Source organism: Acomys russatus, chromosome X (genome assembly GCF_903995435.1).
Source record: "Acomys russatus chromosome X, mAcoRus1.1, whole genome shotgun sequence".
Lineage (NCBI taxonomy): Eukaryota > Metazoa > Chordata > Mammalia > Rodentia > Muridae > Acomys > Acomys russatus.
Genome location: NC_067169.1, coordinates 114,649,998 through 114,659,417, shown reverse-complemented (window position 1 = coordinate 114,659,417; position 9,420 = coordinate 114,649,998). Strand labels below are relative to the sequence as shown.

At 36.5% G+C, this 9,420-nt stretch overlaps 1 pseudogene; it reads right to left on the bottom strand.

The window, feature by feature from the left end:
- Positions 1-3,325: 3,325 nt before the first annotated feature.
- Positions 3,326-6,978, bottom strand: LOC127185486 (DNA polymerase delta subunit 2-like; annotated as a pseudogene).
- Positions 6,979-9,420: the final 2,442 nt, after the last annotated feature.

Below are 9,420 nucleotides of genomic sequence, written 5' to 3'. Positions count from 1 at the left end.
AGACGCATGGGAGAACAGCAAAATAAAAGGATCCAGAGGGTCCTAGAAATCTACAAGTAGAACAATATGATAGGCAGATTTGGGCCCAGGGGTCCCGCTCAAACTAAGGCACCAGCCAAGGACAATACAGGAGGTAAACTTTAAACCCCTTCCCAGATCTAGCCAATGGTCAGAATATTCTCCACAGTTGAGTGGAGAGTGTGATATGACTTTCTCACATACTCTGGTGCCTCACATTTGAACATGTCCCCTGGAGGGGGAGACCTGGTGGCACTCAGAGGAAGGACAGCAAGTAGCCAAGAAGAGACTTGATACCCTATGAGAATATATAGGGGGACGTAATCCCCCTCAGGAACAGTCATAGGGGAGGGGAATAATGGGAAAATGGGGGGGGGAGGAATGGGAGGATACAAGGGATGGGATAAACATTGAGATGTAACAAGAATAAATTAATTAAAAAAAAAAAAAAAAAAAAAAAAAAAAAAAAAAAAAAAAAAAAAGAATTTGACATGACTTTTGAACTCCTGAAAGATACCAGAGCACATCATTTTATAGCAGCATGCTGAAAGTGTGTCATGCATTTACCCCAAAAGAATAAAATGAGCTGTTTTTATGCTTGTAGCCCCACTAGGTAAAAAGCTCTGATGAGCCAAGAGGCATGTTTTATTTATCTTTATATTCTTAGCACCTAGTCCTCCCTGCTCCTTGTACATGTTATACACCCAATAATTGCTTGTCAGGCTGAATAGAACTGAAGTGCTTTTTATTGTGTTAGTTGGGTGCCTTTTTTGGTGGTGACTTTTCCTTTTGCAGAATTTAACTCTGATGCAAGAAAAACTCTGAAACCAAGGCCTTCCCTTTTGAGAATGGAAGGAGGTGTGTCTTCTCTACATTGACATCATCATAAGATCTAAAAACAATCTTTGTGACATCCTATATTTACAGCTGGGTGTTGAAGCAAGTAAACTGTTGTTTCCATTTTCTGGGAGAAAAGCTCTACATAAGCACAGTTTTCTTGTTGGTTTCACTTGGAGGCTTCTTGTTTGCACATACTTCTTATAGGATCGATCATTTCTTAAATCTTTTTCCCTTTAATATTTCATAAAAGGAGGCATGACTTCATGCCATGTTGGCTGTTGCTTTTTGTTGTTTGTTTGTTTTATTTGTTTGTTTGTTTTTGTCCTGTGAGTGAAACTGAATACACAGATAACAAGGACTCAAAGGCTTATCTGGATTGTTAAACAGACACTAATCTTCATTCTAAGCAGGTATAAAATCTAAATATATGTTCTTTTTAGAAAAAATAGTCAAGTGATATTTAGTCATGCCTTATTTTTATCTGTATAAAATGAGTGTATGTTCTTTATGAATAATGTATGAATAAGAGTGAAAAAGACACTAGATCATTCACACCTTATGTATGACGCATTGTCATCTTATTAAACATGTTTAAGTTTATAATGCCTGGTTTCTGCTTTGCTTTAATGGGGCTTAAATAAAGCTATCTTTTAGTATTTTACTGTGATTACTCTTAAATCATTAATGCATGTATGCTCTCTGAAAGGGATTCTCATACAGTACATTCTGAACAAAAATTAGACGAATAATTCGTACTTTGCAAATATTTTTCACAAAATTAAAACATTTAACTTAAATAACCAATTTTAATGCATACAATGTATGATTACAGTTAGTAGTAGTATAAAATATTCTACACAAAGATACTATAATACTTGCAGATGTCATAAGATAAACAGAAATAACGTACAAGGTCTGTGAATGTGAACATTATTTGAAACTTTAAATGATCTTCTCTAACAATTATTTACCATTAACATCTTCTGCTTGAATTTTATTTGTATAAACTAAGATCACTTATAAAGACAACATTCTCTGACATTCTTTAGAAAATCTTCATTTTAGTTGTTATGAAAATGATAATTGAATACCAGCATGTTCCTAAAATTGGAAAGGAATATTCAACTCCAAAGTAACTCATCAAGTCACTATAATAGTCATACTTTTGTGAAATGCTAAAAACTGTATACTATTGTTCATTACTTATTAACTGCATCTGTAGGGCAATTGGAAAGGACTACATAAGTGTATGCTCCTTGCACTTGTAGTTTTTTTTTTCACTGAAGTGATTATTTATTTAATCACTAATAGTCAATAGAGAATACTTATTAAAACTATGGCTATGAAAACAAAATATAATGGATAATTATTGCAACTACTTATCTGAAAACTGCATAAGTGAAGAATGTAGACAATAATACCAAAATCCCAAACACAAGTTATCAATTCATCTAAACTCTTGTTTCTTCTTTTTTTTTCCCCAAGACAGGGTTTCTTTGTGTAGTTTTAGCTGTCCTGGACTCACTTTGTAGACTAGGCTGAACCTTGAACTCACAGAGATCTGCCTCCCGAGTACTGAGATTACAGGCATGTGCCACCACGCCCAGCTTTAACTGTTGTTTCTTAAAAGAAATGTAAATAGTAAATGAACAAGAAAAATGAGCTCAGGTTAATGTAAAGAATTCAAATTGTAAGAAAAATGATCTATAATTTCTATACAGTGATGAAGTAAAAATATCAATAAAAATAAATTACAGTGCTGGAGAGACTGGACAAATAGGCAAGCTTCAAGTAGCATAACCTCTTCAGTGCATAACTTATTTGTAACCATCAAAATAGAAATAAACATGTCATTTGTGCCAATAGTTTTACATATGTAAAGTTTCTTGAAGAAATAACCAAAAACAAACAGTATTAAGAAACATATTGAAATATTAAGCAGCTCTCATAACTTGGGAGAGAACTTCAAATTAACATTTTATCAGGCACAGTAGGATATAAATTATAATAAAAGAAACTCTTTGCCTTTTTAAGAAATGAAGTTTCATACTAAAAATATTGCAACTTAAAAGCCATTTTAGCAAAACATCTTTCTTTAAATAATTCTTTCAATAAATAATTACTGAAATATCTGAAAATATGTTAACACAATTTTCTCCCAATTTGGAAAGATTAATTAATTGTTTTTGCTTGTTTCCATATATATCATTTAGGGAGCAGGATCATCCCATAAATGCAAATTTGCATCACATTCCGTTTACCAAGACTTATTTTGTTCAAAAATTTTCCTTTTATATTTCCATCACTGTCTTAACATTTCACTTTATTTTTAAAAAATATATCTATACAGTTTATTTTTAGATTTGTAAAATTACATGTTTTATTTACAGGGATCATCACTCAAGGATGAATGCCTGACCCAGCTCCCTCTCATAAAGGGTCCTGCCCTCCCAGGTTATTTTCTGCTTCAAAGTTTGCCTGCAAACCTGATAGGCTGGCAGGCCAGGCTGGGTAGGTTCACCAGGTAGGCAATCTCTGTGGAACTAAAGTCAGGAATGGCCACCCACAGCACCACCTTTTCCTCAAGACCTCAGTTGATTTTGGAGCCAAAGCTGTGGGTAATGCCTCAGACAGTAGGCATGAGGGCACTCTGGAAAGATGATCAGGTCTGTTTTGTGGAAGGTGTCCGGATCCATGGGGCTGATGTGACAGACCTGCAGTGTACACTCTAGGATCTCTAATTAGTCTTCCGTGCCAGAAGATGTCACTCACATTCTGTCCCTATGTTCCAAGGAACCTTACTCCACGGATGGTGGCTTGGTATGGGTTGGTGACTAGTGGGAGTGTGGAATAGCAGTGGCCAATGGGAACCTGCCGGAGTGCAGGCGCTGCTGTGGGAGAGCATAGTTGGTTGGATCAAATTCACCTGGCATTACATTCTGCTGGTACCAAGGCACTCAGCTGCAGTAAGATCTCATCCAGCATTTTCACTGCCTGAACTCTTGCTGCCTGGGTTTTCTTGGTGAAGTACTTGGTCTTGATGATAGAATCTCTGCTCTCAGTATTGTGTCTAACAAGGTTGCTTGCAAGGATCACTCAAGACAGATGGGCAGTACTACATTGTCCTCCTTTGTTGCTGGGCTATCCTGTCACCACATCCACCAGCAGCTGGGTGTGGAAGAGGCTCTGGCCACCTCCTCCTCCCAGACCTATCCCGGACACCAGGAGAAGAAACCTGTCTGTGTGGAGTGGGGATATAGGCTCCTGTGCAGCCAGATCAGCAAGGCAGTGGTCCCCAACCTGCTGTTGTCTCTCACAGAGCCAAGTACCACCAAGATTATTCCTCTGGCCAACTTTGACACATCGATGGTGCCTTTCAGTTTGATGCACTGCTACTCATCTTCTAAGACCAGTTCATCATCTGGGTACATATATTTGTTCTAGGAAGCTGGGATATCCGGCTGTGCTTCTCCTTGATCTTCTGCACTATGGAGAGTTGGAATGTCATGACTTTGAATAGAGTGCCTACCACATAGCACTATTCCCCAGGCTGCAGCTCACATGGTTTCTTCACTCCAACTCCACTTCCCCAGAGCAGCTAGGCTGTCTCACCAAGAAGGGACTCATCTGGATAAGGTGGTTGGCATAAATGTGGGCATACGGAAACTCCAAGTGCGAGAGCAGATTGACACTATTAATGATATTCTGCTATGCTTGCAGACAGGAGCTGTGCTCTGAGAGGCTCCATCCAGCAGCAGATTGAAATAGATGTTGAGTCTCACAGCCAAACATTGAGATAAGCATAGGGAGTCTAGTGGGAAAGTGGAGGTGAAGGATAGAAGGAACTTGAGGCTACAGGAACTCTACAAGAAGACCAACAGAGCCAACTAACTAGGCGAGCAGGGGCCGGGGGATGGGCATAGGTGATGGTGGCTTACAAAGATTGAAGCACCAACCAAGGACCACGCATGGACTGGACCTAGGCCCCCTACACAGATGCAGTCAATGGGCAGCTCAGGCTTCATGTGGGTCCCCTAGTAAAGGTAGTGGAAGCTGTCCCTGACATGGACCTGTTACTCGCTTTTTGATCACTTTCCCCTTTGCTGGGCTGCCTAGACAGGCCACCAAAGAAAAGGATATACTCAGTCCTGATGAGACTTGAGGATCAGGGGTGGTTGGTGGGTGGCTCCCGTTCTCTCAGGAGTTGAGGAGGAGAGATGGGGAAGAGGGAGGGTCTCAAGTTGGGCTAGATATTGGTTGGACATTCCCTCAATCTCTGCTCCATTTTTAACCTTATACATCTTATAGGCAGTGTAAATTTTTTGGTTGAGGGTTTTGTAGGAGGGCTCACGTTCCTCTCTCTCCAGCGAAGTCCTGCCAGGCAAGGAGGTGGACACTTCTTTCACTTGCTTTATTAGAGTTACACCAAGATACTTTATATTATTTGTGGCTATTGTAAAAGCTGTTCTTTCCCTAATTTCTGTCTCAGCCTAATAGTCCTTTGCATATAGGAGAATTACTGATTTTTAAAATTAATTTTGTATGTAACTGCTTTTGTAAAGTTGTTTATCAGCTGAAGTTTTCTGGTAGAATTTTGAGGGTCATTTATGGAATATTGTATCATCTGTTGTTAATGATACATTGCTTCCTTTCCAATTTGTATCCCTCTAACATCCTTTTTTTGTCTTATTGCTCTAGCTAGGACTTCAAGAACTATATACTGAACAGATAGGGAGAGAGTGGACAGCCTGGTCTTGTCCATGATTTTAGTGGAGTTGCCTAAGTTTCTCTCCATTTAATTTGATCTTGGCTATACACTTGCTGTATATTGTCTTTATTGTGTTTGTATGTGCCTTTTATCCCTGTTCTTTCCAAGACTTTTAACATGAAGAGGTATTAGATTTTGTCCAAGTCATTTTTAATGTCAAATGAGATGACCATGTTGGGTTTTTTTCTTTCAGCTTATTTATATAGTAGATTACGTTGAGGTTTTTTTTCTGTATTGAACCTCCCCTGCATCCCTAGGACTAAGCCTACTTGATCATGGTAGATGGTGCTTTTTATGTGTTCTTGGATTTGGCTTGCAAGTATTTTTATTGAGTATTTTTACATCAATGTTCATAAGAGAAATTGGTCTGAAACAATTTCACTTTATTTATTTATTTATTATTTTAAATGTGCCTGATGCCTGAGGGAGTCAGAAGGGAGAATTGGATTCTTTTTATCTGGACTAGCTCTAAGACACCATGTGGATGGTAAGAACTGAATCCACAGCCTCTGAAAGTGTACTAAATAATTTTACCCACTGAGTCACCTTTCCAACCCCTTGACTTAATATCATGTTCAAAACATTTCATGAATTGTATATAAATTGCAAAAAGAATGAACCCACAATGCTGAAGGGGCTAGGTGACTACGTAGGCTCCTTCACTGACTACATTAATTTTCTTTGATTTCTTGATCTCTGAATAAGCTCGGTTCAAATGTGTTCCTCTACAACAAAATCTTCTTTATTACACAAGGTATACTAAACTTCTATTGATCCTAATATGCAGAAAACATTCTTGTTGTAGAATCCTTTCATTTTTATTTTACTTTTGTATATACTGCTCCATCTGCTAAGCTTTTCTCATCCTTAACCTAATCTCAAATTGTTAGTTACCTTTTAAGTGAAGGTTCAAAGACAAATTACTTAATGAAGCATTTTCTTCTATCTCTTGAAATAGTTAATATGGTATCATTCCAAAGATTTGAGGAATGAATTAGATATCTATTCCAGTTCCCATGTGATTGACGAACATTTTTCTCAGCCCTACTGTAAAGGTGACAATATCCAATATTTCATATAAAACTTTATCAAACACACAGAAGAGCAACAGTGAGCTTAGTTCAGGGAAATTAGTTCAGAAAATATAGATACATCAGATTCCCAAAGCAGTATCATCTCATTCTGTCTGTTCATTTACTTCAGAAAAACATTTTTAGTTATGCAATATTGTATCAATTTGAACATGTTGCTCTTACCATAGAGTTTCATATAAACTTTATAACACTACTCTTGTATAAAAATACTTACCGTTGAATATAAGGGTCATTCCATACTTGGTAACATTTGTCCATGTAGACAATTCTTATGATGGGTAATTTTATTTGTTTGCTTTATGAATTATATTAAACATAATATTTACTTTTATTTATGTGTAATGGGTGTTTTACCTGCATGTGTGTGTGTAGGAAGTGCATGGGTAACAATTGCCTATGTATCAAATGCATGCAGTGCCTGTAGTTGTCAGAAGAGGGAGACATACCCCTTGGATAAGGAGGTAAAGTTTCATGTTGGTGCTGGAAATTAAACCCTGCCTCTGCAAACCCAGACAGTGGTCTTAGGACATAAAACTTTGAAAGTAATTAAAAAATAATTTGTAGGATATATGCAACAATGTTCTAAACAGTAATTGTGGCCGGGCGTAGTGGCGCACACCTTTAATCCCAGCACTCGGGAGGCAGAGGCAGGTGAATCGCTGCTAGTTCAGGAAGGCCAAGATAACACAGAGAAAGCCTGCTTCGAAAAAAACAAATCAACCAACCAACCAAACAAAAAAAAAACAGTAATTATGGCAGCGTGAACCTAAAAGCAACAAAAGCAGACCTGAAGGGATGCTTTACTCTTTAAGAACACTTGTTCCTTTATTGGAAGGACAGGAATTCAGGTTCTAGTACTCAGACAACAAGAGGGGTGTGAGTAGGGCAAAGCAGGAAAATTACTGTGTCTTGCTAGTTTCCTGACAACCCAAGAAGGTGAAAGCTCCAGGGTCCAGGAGAGACTCTACTCTCAAAAGAAATAGAGAATGGTAAAAATCAACATGTGGCAACTTCTGGCCTTTAAGGTGTTCACACAGCATGTTCTCTCTCTCCCTCTCTTTCTCTCTCTCTCTCTTTCTCTCTCTCTCTCTCTCTCTCTCTCTCTCTCTCTCTCTCTCTCTCTTTCTCTCACACACACACACAAATATATATATATATATAAATAATAAAAAGTATAAAAACGAAGACAATAATTAAATTAGGACTACATGAAAATAAAAGAAAAATAGTAAGAATTGTCCTAGTTAAGATATCAAAAGGATAGAACGGGAAAATGGCTTTTAAAACCATATATTTGATACTATGAAAAATATCAAATAAATCTAGACACATTGGTAGCTTTAAAATAATCTAATTAAACATATATTTGAGTGGGCTCATAGGGCCTCACAGAAACTAAAGCAACAAACGGGGACCTATACAAGTCTGAACTAGGACCTCTGCATAAACCTTATGGTTGTGTAGATTTATGTTCTTGTAGGAGTTTCAACAATGAGGGTCGAGGGTATTTCTGACTCGTTTGCTTGCTATTTTTCTCTTACTGGATTGCCAAGTCCAGCCATAAGATGAGGGCTTATATCTTGTTGGGTCATGTTCAGCTTCTATCAATGAGAGGCTTGCTTTTTTTTTTTTTAAGAAAAAGAGGAGTATATCTGAGGATAATGTAAAGTATTAGAAAAAATAAAAGTTTATATATATGTATTATATATCTACATATATAAATATAAATTGAATAGACATCTCAGAAAGAAATCATGAATGACAAATGAATAGATGTAAAAATGTTCAACATTATGGGCCAATAAGCAAGCAAATACCAAAACAATAATAAAATATCAGACTATTGATGTGATATTTGAATAGCTATTACTAAATGACAAAGGATAAATATTGGTAATGATGTGGAAGGAAGGAACTTTTGGATACTATAGGTAAAAACAAACAACAAAACAAAATTACTGTGTGATCTAACCATCCCATTACTATGTATATATCCAAAGGAAAGAAAATAACTATGCAGAGGAAATATCTGCATTCCATTGCTCATTGCCCATGATTCACAATAACCAAAAGGTAGAATCAATCTAACTATCCATCAATGTAAAATAAATTTAAAAACTATATATACAATGGAATATTATCCAACCTTAATTTAGGAATTTCTGATATTTGTGATAACATGTATTAATGAACATGAAATAAATCATGGAAAGTGAAAAAAAAACATTGAAAAAGACCAATGTATAATCTTACTTTTATGTGTATCATAAAAAAAAAATAAAACTCATAGATACAAAGAGTAAAATGGTGACAATCAAGGGCTTGGGGACTGGTGGTGGTATTAGTTAGATATATTTTATTGTAAAAATTTTATATTAAGTACTCTCACATACAATTTAAGAAATAAATATGTTAATTAGTTTATTTGAGTCAATACACAATGTAGACACATTGTAAAGCAAATTGTGAAACATTGTCATTTAAAACTAAGTAAAAATGGAGGTGAATGGTTTGGGCTTTAAGAGAATAAACATTTCTTGAAATTTCTAAAAATCAATAAATACACAGACACACACACACACACACACACACACACATACACACTGAACCTCAGTCAAAAAAAATAAAGTTCCTTTTATTACTTACTTCCTTGTTATTGATTCTCCTGAATGATGAACAAAAAAGAACTTGAGTAATTTA